The 12011-nt window shown below is 30.5% G+C and overlaps 1 protein-coding gene and 1 long non-coding RNA gene across 3 annotated transcripts in view; one reads left to right on the top strand and one right to left on the bottom strand.

The window, feature by feature from the left end:
- Positions 1-12011, bottom strand: part of bs (serum response factor blistered) — a 396649-nt gene that overhangs the window by 148061 nt on the left and 236577 nt on the right. The gene's annotated exons all lie outside the window — the stretch shown is intronic.
- Positions 1326-12011, top strand: part of LOC140434757 (uncharacterized) — a 57492-nt gene continuing 46806 nt past the window's right edge. Inside the window, exons 1-2 of the long non-coding RNA XR_011950084.1 lie at positions 1326-1414; positions 4617-4953. This is a non-coding gene — a long non-coding RNA (uncharacterized lncRNA). The remainder of the gene's footprint in view (positions 1415-4616; positions 4954-12011) is intronic.

The raw sequence follows: 12011 nt of genomic DNA, 5'->3' as shown, positions 1-12011 counted from the left end.
TGCATTTATTTTAATGACTCAATATCACATTTCGGTCAAATATTTTGTGGTGGTGCATCCAAAAAATAAAATGCTTCTAAAAGTCAAATATATAATTAAAAGTAATGCATTTTGATTATAAATCAAATTATAATTATAATTTTGATAGTAAAAAAATTGATTTTTTATATCTGAAATTCAAAACACTAAGTAGACAAGGGGAAAAGCTCGGGTTCGTTCGAAAAAATATTCCCCTGAGATTTTTTTTGAATATTTACTTTCAGAATATACCCTAAAATAAAGTTTTTAGAGGTCGCCCAGGCGAAAAGTTATTATTTTTGAAATCATCAAGTGCCTAAATTGAAGTTCAAGATTTCTTCTATCAGCTCCCGATGAAAATTCTGGTCTTATTTTATTTTAAAACATTGTTTTTAATTGTTAATGAATTGTACATGGCAGATCGGGCGCTTATTTGTACAATGAGAATTTAAACCAAAAAAAATTTGTGCCATAGATGTCGTCTTATACACGCCGCAGCCCCAGCGCCCGTCCTGTCATAAGCTCATAAGCGCTTCATTTCCGATTAAAAAACAATGTTTTAAAATTAAATAAGCCCAAAATACTTATGGAGAGATGATGAAACAAGGTTTGAACTTCAATTTAGGCCCTTGGTGTATTCAAAAATAATATTTTTCAGTTGTGTTTTTGAGTCTTAAAAATCGTAATTTTGAGTTTTTTTCAGTTTTAAATTGTTTATAACTCGAAAACGATCGAGTTTATAGAAAAATTACAAAAAAAACTATTTTGTTCAGAATGGTCCAAAACATTTAAAAAAAAATGTCCGGACCGAAAAAATTCATTGTTACAATTTGTTTAAACAAAATTGTTTAAAAAAATTTGAACAACTTTTTGCATGGGCGACCTCTTGAACCATATTTTAGGGTATCTCAGGAAAGTGATTGCGCAAACATTTCGGAACGAACGAACGAAGTAAAAGTAAAATATTATATTATTTTTAAAAATTATTTTATTTTGTGCAAAAGTTTATATTTAAAAATTGGGAAGTCTTTTTTATCGCTATATAAAATAGGTTACTAATTGGTAACTTTTCTTTTAGTTCGTTTTAACGATGTAAAATAAACATTATGTAATTCCCACATTTATTCTAAAAAGAATAAAATCATCGCGGTGCATTATCCTGGCCATCGCAACATGTCCTCACTACGAGCTAGTCCTCCTGATACTGCCACTGCAACCCATATATGGCACCAGATCCATGTATGGTACCTTCGGCTCCCTGCCGATAACCACCGACACTGACTCATGGATTCGCGCACCCAGCAGTTCTTCAGCGACCAGCGACCAGCCTCTATGTGAAATAAGCTCCGAAAGCGATGTCGAAGCGTCGGAAGGTGGTGCGACGAGTGCCCAGATGGTAAGTTTTTGACAATTTTTGTGGTTATATGTGGGGTTTGTTGGTAAATTGTTGTATTTTATGTTTGGAAGTGTACGAAATTTATGCTTCACGCTCGATTTTCTTGCATATTGATAATAATTAGATACCACCTGTTATTATTTCATTTTGTATATTGTTTACTATATATTAAGCTTTAAAAATAGACGGGTATATTAAAACATGTTATTAAAATTTTTAAATTTTTTTATTTTTATTGTAAATTGTATTAAGATGCACAAGAAAATAGCTTCAAAACAATATTAGAAATTTCATATTTTTTTTTCGTATCAAATGTTCGCACTAGTATTATAAGTATTATGATGTTTCTTTAATATTCATATTTCTTCAGCTCTAATTTATAAAGCACATGCATTAAATAAAACATTAATATATAAATTTTTTTTATATATTAATGTTATAAATTTTTTCTTCGATTTAGGTAGCTCCTAAATTTTTTTTGGGATAAAAAATGTCAATTATGATTTGGCGTACATTTGTTTGAACTTTTTGATTTTAAATCCAGACGCAGGTTTCAAAAATATTATAAATTAAGAAATTATGTAAACCTGTAGATGTATCAAATGACGCTTTCTACAGGTTCTACAGAACGTCAAAACAAATATAAACTGTAATTTTCATTACAATCAATTGTGGTTTAATCCCATCCATATACAATATTTAACTTAAAAATGTCACAAGAAAACAGTTTTAGAACCTATTTTAACTGGTATCCATTTTGATTGTTTCCTACACTATTTTAATTTTGTTTTCTATTCAGTATTATTGCTTTTTTCTTTTCTACAGTGTATTTTTTCTTAATAAAGTTTATAAGCATTCTAAGGTTCTGCAACTGTTTTGTTGTGATTTGTCTAAGTTAAAAATTGTGTTTATATGGGATTAAGTCACAATTGATTGACATAGAAATTACATTTTAACTAAAATATGACGGTTCTATTTCCACTACGGAAATCGTTTTCAAACAAGAATTTAAGAACAGTGTGAAAAGAGTAAAACGGCCAAAGGGGATTATACTATCCCCTCAACAACTTTGGCGGTTACAGTCCTTTCACATAATTCTTAAATATTCTTTTTTGAAAACGATTTCCGGAGTGGAAATCCAAACGTCAAATTTTAGTTAGAGTGTAATATTCAATACAATAAATTGTGGATTAATCACATCTAAATACAATATATGATCATTATGTGATGATATTCTCTGTTGCCAATTAAACTTATTAATTTCGGTATTACGGTTTACTGTTTACTTTTTTGTCTAGCTAAAGTTTTGTCTTAATCGATTTTATATAAGTATTATCGATGTTTGTACCTCCTCGGTTTCTTTTTTTAGTTTTTATGTATTTTACCTATTTGTTTGATCTATTATTATTCAAGTACTGAATAATTGTGGTCAGGTTTTTTTTAGTTAGCTTGCTGCCTTAATCTACATTTCAGCTTTTGCTTAAGTTTTTACATTACTTCCCAAGTTAAGCTTCTCCATCAACCTCATTCACTCCTAGTTGTTATTCATTAAATATTATCGTATATTATTGTTTGTAGTATGTGTATATTTGTTGTATTCGGTAAATACTCCACTTCTATTGGGAGGTTTCTGATCGACTAGTAAGTAGATCTACCTAATAATATCCTTGCTTTTTTATTAATAATTTTTAAAATTAATCCAAATTTTTGACTATTACAAGTTTATATTGTCTATCTTTATTAAAATTGTTGCATTGTAAATTTTAAATTTTACACTGAAGATGGAGATGGATATAGGTATTCCATTTTCATTGCAAGATTTTTATACGATTAGGTCAATAGATCCACCTTTAAAGCCTTAGACTTCAGAGATTAATTGACTACTTTTATTAGTACTACTCTATATTTTTCAACTATGTTAAAAAACTATTTGTATTTAAGTTTGGTTTTGCAGTTCAAATTTTACGCTGAAAATGTAGATTTTTGAGTCTTCTTGAATGTTTATTTATTTTTTTCATTTTGTTTTATTGGGTATTAGCTACATGTACGTTTGCCACTTGTGTTTTTTTATTATTTTTAATTCATCATATTCGGCAACCCTTAATAAACTTTATTGGTCTATTATGCATTTCTCTCTTTTATAAAATATGCGTTATTAGTTAATATATCTTTCTATATATGAATATATTTCTATATTCTTTATCAACTATTAGCTGCTCGATTTATTCAGTTTTATAAATGCAACTTTACATTTAAATTACTATTCCAGTATAATATTATCCCATTAACATTTATTTTATTATTGTTTCTATTTTCACTGCTTCTATTGTACTCATAGAAAAACCCTATTGTATCTATTATATATATATATATATATATATATATATATATATTATATATATATATATATATATATATATATATATATATATATATATATATCTTTATATATATTCGATTTGGATTTATGTGATGTCAAATGTCATATAAGTAGTATTTGTAATTGGTTTATTGGTTGGGTTACTCGTCTTACTACATGTTAACGTCACTCATTATAAAATCTACCAATGTATGAAAACAAAATGTAGAAAATAAATTATATTTCCTAAGGAGTCGATTTTGTCAGTGGAAGTATAAGATTTCTAATAGTTAAAATTATGTTGAACTCAGATCTTGTTGAAATCATAATCATAGAAGTCTGTGAAAGGCTTCCAGTTCTACACGCATTATGACTAGTTGGTAGTAATTTTCTTACTCTCGTCTATTTGTGGTGTTAGTGATCTTCCTTTTTTTGTATGCCGGATAAAAAGGATGCAACTCATGTATAAAGGTGATCAGTTTACTATATTGTGATCGTTATAGCCTAGTAAATTCCAATGTTTGTGATTTATAAGGTGATAGATCCTGATAGATATCCTGTAGTTTTTACGGTGTGTAGAATGCAATTAACTATAAACAAAAGCTTTAAATATCTTTTTATTACACATATATTAAGGTATAATTTTATGTTTATATGTCTGATACTACTTTTATTACTATAATCCTAAATTTTCAAAAAAAAATAAAAGAATAAGCGACAGAAACTTCGCTCATACAAATCCGCCCAACATAAATTTCGTACACCTCTGACCCGAAACAACCTCTTCCACATAAAAAAGCTATCTAAAAATCGAAAATCCAACTATGATTCACGTCTTTTCAGAATCGCCGCAATGCGAGTCCATCGACCCTATTCCATATGCGGCTAAAACCATCAACCACTAATAGCACCGCAGACATATCGACCCCTGAGTCTGATGTATCTCTATTGTATACCTGGAAGAATCATTTAAAGAGGGGTTTAAGCTCGTGCCTATAGCAGCAACCCCGGGAAGGGGTTAAAACCAAACAGGTGCTGGTCGCCGAATCCCCTCCACTGACCGAGTTGTCTTCAGCGCCTAGAGTTGATGTTGCGAGTCGAAATTCTGCTTGACGGTACCACGTACACGAAGTAGCCAGGCACCGTGGTGCAGGCACCACTCACGTACGGAGAGTAACAGGTATCGTATGTCATTTACGAGTAGATAAACGTGCATGATGATTGGGTTATGTTTTTTGTTCTCGAGAACTTGTCGACTTTTGATTTGTGCTGGGTCATTTAAACATAAGCGATGAGAGTGGAATGAATATTTCTTTCATAAGTATTATATACAGGAAGAATTAAAAAGGCAAATAATAAATTTAAATTTATTTAAAGAAATAAATTTATTTAAAGAAATTTAAATGAAATCAAAAAAATATAAAACATTGTTAATGATTAAGAATTACTATAAAATAAATGAGATAGTCATGTTGGTTTTCTGTATAAATTCATGTTCTTCGTTTTTCTTTGCAATTAGACGTTTTTGGTACCTTAATCTTAAAACTGTTGAGCCGTATCTTTATTTATTCCCTTTCGGTGATCTCAAATTCTTATTGATTTTGTGATATTTAACATTTGTAATAATAATCTATCTTTATTACCGAGTACTGTGTTGTAGCAGGACAATGTGGGTAAAAGAAACAGTTCTTTATTTCAAGAGTCTAGAATTTTCTCCAGTATTACAAAGTACTATTTGTATGCATCAAATGTGTTCAAGTCGATCTGGATATTTTTTAACACTTTAACGTTTTTTGTCTCTGTTTTCGCGAATATTGAATTCTATTAATTTAGATTCAAGTTGTCTTATCATATTACATATCTATATAGATATACAAATTCAGTTTTTGAGAAATATTTAATAGTTTTTAACATATGTAGTTATCACTAGACTTTGGATTACATGCAACAAGAAAGGGCCATATGCCTGCGATATGTATCATAACGAGGCCGAAATTGCATAATCGGAAACATTATGTACATGATCAAGTGAACACTAATTGGACGGTTTGTAGTATATATATATATATATATATATATATATATATATATATATATATATATATATATATATATATATATATATATATATATATATATATATTGCAAGGGTCCCACAGCTCCTGCTGCTTTGTTGAGCGTTCCAGTCGTTTCCAGTCGGGCGTCTCGGTTCCATGGTTCGAAGTATTTCGGGGCCAACCTCGTTTTCGTCTATTTGATGGAATATACACTAACATATTTTAGACATCGTTCATCGGTTATTCGTTTTATGTGCCCATGGAAAATTAATTGCCGGGAAGCTATTCTGTCGTCAATGGTATTTTTGCTTTTGAACATTCTACAATTTTTTGTTTCGGATACGGTGTAATCGAAAAATTCTGCAAGACCTTCATAGAATATCCATTTCTAGCGCTTTAATTCCTCCTCATTCCTTGAGCCCATGTCAGGGCGTGGTGACATTCTAAATAATATTGGCTTGCTGTCTCCCATTTCCCACCAGTCTTAATTTGGTCTATCAACGTGTTGCAGATCTTCCTCTTGGCCTTCGGCGTTCTACCTTTTCTTCTATCACCAATAATTCCGTTGTCCCCGCTCTTCTAGCTATGTGGCCGAATTAAATTAGATATGCTCGGTTTAGATTTTTTAATAGCATGTCTTTTATATGAAGCTCTTCCAGAATGGAGAGGTTGGATTTTTGTTCTGTCCAGGACACGCATACAATTCTTCTATAGACCCACATTTCGAAGGCTTCGATCTTATTTCTACCGATTTTTTTGAGAGTCTATGTTTCAGCTGCGTATGTAGCAATGGCAAAAATAAAAGCATTGACCAACCTAAGCTTGGTATTTCTTGTTATTGTTCGGTCTTTCCATATTTTAATCAGTTTAGCTGTTGCAGTTCAGACCATTACTAGTCTACGCTTGATTTCTGAGGACCAATCGCCATTGTTGGTTATCAGGGAGCCCTAGTCTACAAATCTGTCTACCACTTCAAAATTAATTCGCCACTTGGTGTATGTGCGGTAGATTATTATTTGCTCTGTCTATGATCATTATTTTTGTTTTTTCCGGTGTTGATCTGAAGTCCGAATTCTTCGCTTATCCAGCTTAGCCGTTCAGTGATGGTAATCATTTTGACTTCATTCGCTGCTAGTATAAGTGTAGCATCTGCGTATCCAAGTCTGCTGATTTTTCTGCCTCCTATAGTGATTCCTCTATGCCATCCATCTAGTACTTTTCTCATTATATATTCAGATAATATGTTGTACAATAAAGGTTATAGTATACAGCCCTTTGAATGAAGATGCAACGCATCTGAATATATTCCGCGTATTTTAACTTTGGCTGAGTTTTTATCATACAGATTTCATATTAGGTTAACTAGGTGGTTAGGTACTCCCATATTTTCCATTATATTCCAGAGGGGATCCCATTTTACTGAATCGAAAGCCTTTGTGTAATCTACGAAACAGAGCAGCATTGGTATGTTGTGTTCTCTGTATAAATTCAAATTGTTCTTCGGCTATCTCTGGGAGTAGAAAGTTCTTGAGCTGTTCATTGATTATATTTATATACTTTAATTAAGTATATTATTATTTCTTTGTGTAATTTGTCAACAATCTGTGCCAAAAGTTCTAATGATGTTTATACGCCTTACGACCGTTTATAATCCTATTTTCCGTAATCCAGTTTTTTGTCTGTTTATCTTCAACTCGCATTTAGTATACTCTTCGATCACCCTTCTGGTCATGAAAGCTAAGTCATGTTCAACATTCGCTATTAATATCTGCTTATCTACAGCCTTCTTTGATTTCAATTCCCATTTTCGAAAACTTTGTTCTCCATACCTTCAGAGTTCTTTGCAGCTCTTCAGAGAAGAAATGCAATATGCTTGTTTTGGATTTTTCAAATGGTTGTGACAGATTGTTTTCCATTTTTATATTTTAATAGGTTAGTTATATTACTTTTCTAGGGTTTTTAAAAATAAATTATTTAAACCAGTGTTCTAAAACAAATCAAATAACTTGTTAATTGGCACACTGCCGTGCGTTTTTTTTTCAGACCTATAAACATAAGTTTTTAAATTTCCGTCCACCCTTTTTTCTACTTGTTATTGTAGTATGAATGTAGTTTCCAAAAAGAATCTACCAGTGCAAAAACCGCTTTGCTCTTCGATGTCTGTGAAATAGTTTTCAATTCTTTTTTTATTAACTGTACCAAACAGCCTCCCTCTAGAACTGGTTAGGTTAATAACTCTATAATTTTTTACATTCTTTTTTATATCTTGAACTGATAAATATCTTTTGAGATTCTACCTTCAATCATAAGATATTTATTTTTTTTACAATTCTTCCTTTGATATATACATATATAATATATATATATATATATATATATATATATATATATATATATATATATATATATATATATATATATATATATATATATATATATATATATATATATATATATATATATATTACACTTGAAATTTTCGCGGAAGTTATATGTGCTATCTGTAGTTTTCCGGGTTTGACTCCGCTTTGAATAATTTTGGTTTTTATAAGATTTGAAGATAAATGGATAAATGCTGGAAAAACTAAATGCATGGTAATAAGTAAAAGCGCACTTTTAAGAATACAACTGCAAGTAGATAATTCTCCAATCGATCAAATGAAAACATTTAAAAACTTGGGAATGATTATGAATGACCAATGGGATCCTCAAAAAGAAGTAAAATGCCGTAGCGAACAAGCAAGACAAGCTTTTATCAAATTTAAACCGCTATTATGTAACCGCAATCTTTCCTTCAATCTCCGCTACAGGATGGTTAAATGCTATGTATGGTCCATATTGTTATAGGGCATGGAAATATGGACGTTAAGAGTACCTTCCATTAATAAGTTGGAGGCCTTCGAAATGTGGACGTTGCGAAGAATGTTCCGCATATACCATGGACAGATAGGGTGAGAAACGAGGAAGTCTTAAGAAAGGCAAATACTGAGAGAGAACTACTCAATTTGATCAAGGTACGAAAAACTGGATACCCCGGCCATATTCTGAGAGGAAAAAAATACGCAATCCCTCAACTAATCATCCAGGAAAAGATTGAAGGCAAGAGAGGCATAAATAAATGTCATGGCTACGGAACACAAAGAACTGGACAGGCATAAATAACACTGACAATCTTTTGCATGCCGCAAAAGACAGACGTCTGGCCTTAAGATAATTCGCCAACGCACTATAGGTGCACGGCACTATAAAAGAAGAAGAAGGTTTTGATAAAAACCATTATTTTGACGACGTTTCGGCAAGGTCGCACTTGCCATTGTCAAGTCAGGTAGTAGCGCTTTTCGCTAATGCTTGAAGTTAACTAGTTACAGGAGTAGAAGGAGCGACATAAAATTAAAATTTGTTCAATACAATTCAATATAATGTTAAAATCCCTTGGAAAATTATTACACGTATAAACAAATCACTTGAAATATCAATGTTTCCCTATCTTAAGTAATTAAACTGCGCAGCCCAAATTAAATTAGCTTTAACAAGTAACAGATACTATTTTACAGAAAATTACCAAAAGGAAACCTTACAAATTAATTTTAATTGTTTGTTAAGTTTCAAAACTTATGACTCTGCAATATTCTTATCAAAAAACCAGTCAACTTTAAATTCTAAAATGTCCCTGACATTCGTTTATCATAAACTCTCTAACTAAACTCCTTCATTTTCTTCTCCTTTCACAGAGCACTGGCTATTTTGGCTGCCAAAAATCTCTTTGTCTGTGATTTTTCGATGAAAATCTGATTTCTACTTGCAAAACTTAATAATGGCAACTTATCCCAATCAGCATTCATAGACCAGAACTGCTACCATTTTTTAAACTCTTACTCACAAAAAAATATACTTTTACACCGTGCAAAACTACCGGCACTAGATTACTTCTCAGGATTCGATAGTCTTCCTTCTACGGTCAGAAACAGATAACCCTCCTTCTCGGCTTCCAATAACCATCAAACATCCAAAATCTCCTTCCACCCTCTTTTTTCAACCAATCAACTTTTAGTCTTTCAAAAACACCCAAACTTCGGGGTTCTCAACAAATTACTCAAAATGTATCATTTTTTATTTCGATAAATAAATTCAACAAAAAAACCTGCATATTTAACTTTCCACGAAACTTCCCAGAGGTTCTAAATCCGATAAGGGCAATAGTAACCGTTAATCGCTTATCTTTTGTTTATTCAAACCATGAAGAAAAATGCAGGAAAAAAAAAAGGCTTTTCACATGAATTTTGCTAACGAAACATTTTTTTAATTTTACATATATTAAATTTAATACTATCTAACATTCTAAATTAATTTAACCATTCACCATATATGTCTATAATACTTCGTCTATATTTACTTTTGCCGATATTTTTAATATACGCCAAAACTATATCAAAACATGCAAATGCATATGTACATATAATCCGAAGTCTAAGCTTCGTCTCTCTGTTCCTTTCCTATTGAAGATTGGATATCATAAAGGCTATTCGAATTTTCTTTACAGCTGTTCTAAAGAGTTCGATTGTAATGCAATCATAAACTACTCTCTTAAATTTCTCATGCAAGACATTCTTTTGTGACCCGTATTCGTCCTTCAATCTTTCCCTACATTATATAATGCAGGAATGTGTATTCTTTGTTACGCATTAGATAGTAAAGTATTCTATTTTTTTTTTTATGGTAAGTATCTGTAGGTATATATTTTGACGACGTACTACTTCTTCATTTGTAACTCCAATCCAACATTCTTAAAATTCGTTGATAGCACCACATCTCGAAACTACTAATGATTTTTGTATTGTTCTGTTTGAGAGTCCATGCTTCCACGCCATACAACAAGGTCTAACCATTTACAGTCAAAAATGTATTTGTTATTCTTAGTTCTTGTTTTAATTAACATTTAGTTTTTACTTAATAAATAGTAATTTTACATCGCTACAAGAAAATAACTATATATTAATATTTATAAAGCATTTATGCTTTAATATAAAATAAATTGTTATAATTATACCTTCGGTGGTCTAAAATTAATATCTTGGAATAGACATATGGTGTGCTATTAATTTGACAAAAAGTGTGGGATGTTTCAATAAAGAAATTAATGTATTACTAAAACGAGTGGGTGGGTTTACATTGAAAATAAAGTAATTTGAGATATTGAAAACGTAGCGATACAGACCATTAAATCATTAGCAAAGAAATGTAAATAAATTGCAATTATATAAAAATAACTGTGCAGAACGTGTTAAGGACTTTCAGTGCATCAGTGTTATTCTCACTGTCAGAATATAGAGGACATACATCTAGAAGAGGTTAGAAAAAAGAAATAAATTTATACCTTAATTTTTATACCCAATAAACTGCTTTACAAAAAAGGATTGTTAAGAGAAATTTATCGAAGGATTAGATAGAAATCTATCTATATATATATATATATATATATATATATATATATATATATATATATATACAAATATTTTTATCTTAGTAAAAAAATCAGTGTTGCAATATTTACAAAAAGACGGTCAAAGGAAGTTTACACTACATTAAGACTAAATAAACATGAATCTAAAGTAGTTTAAGAACTATCCACATATATTAAAACTAAAACAGGATTACAGACTAGTACAGGATAAATACTATAAATATAGTTATAGTATAAAGTATAGTTATAATTATAAAATTTATGAGCAACTCTTGACGAACACAAGGAGAAGAACATAACACATATAATCGATACAATATATTGGAACCGATCGATACTAAAACGTTATAACTAAAATAATTTAAAACGTTGGTAAACAAAGAAAAACTGCAAATTTATTATGACATTTATTACATATCATTACAATGAATTAGAGAAAAAAAAAACAAAAAGAAAAATACAACTATTGGTACACTTAACAAAAGTGATATATCAGAACATGAATTGATAATAAAAAAAAGAATAAAAACCTCATTTACTTGTTTAGAGCATGAACTTAGTTGATTTTGATTAAGTAGAGCATTTAACAAATCAAAACTAACCAGTTGATACCCAAGTTCTAACGTAACTACTGATGATTAGTAAAAAGTAAGATGCAGCAATGTAGGTTGAGTAATTTATCGAAGAAAATCTTATTCCTTCTACTTTTCAAAAACGCGT

This window comes from Diabrotica undecimpunctata, chromosome 2 (assembly GCF_040954645.1).
Source record: "Diabrotica undecimpunctata isolate CICGRU chromosome 2, icDiaUnde3, whole genome shotgun sequence".
Lineage (NCBI taxonomy): Eukaryota > Metazoa > Arthropoda > Insecta > Coleoptera > Chrysomelidae > Diabrotica > Diabrotica undecimpunctata.
The sequence above is the reverse complement of the archived record's forward strand: the minus strand, read 5'-3'. Positions and strand labels throughout refer to the sequence as shown.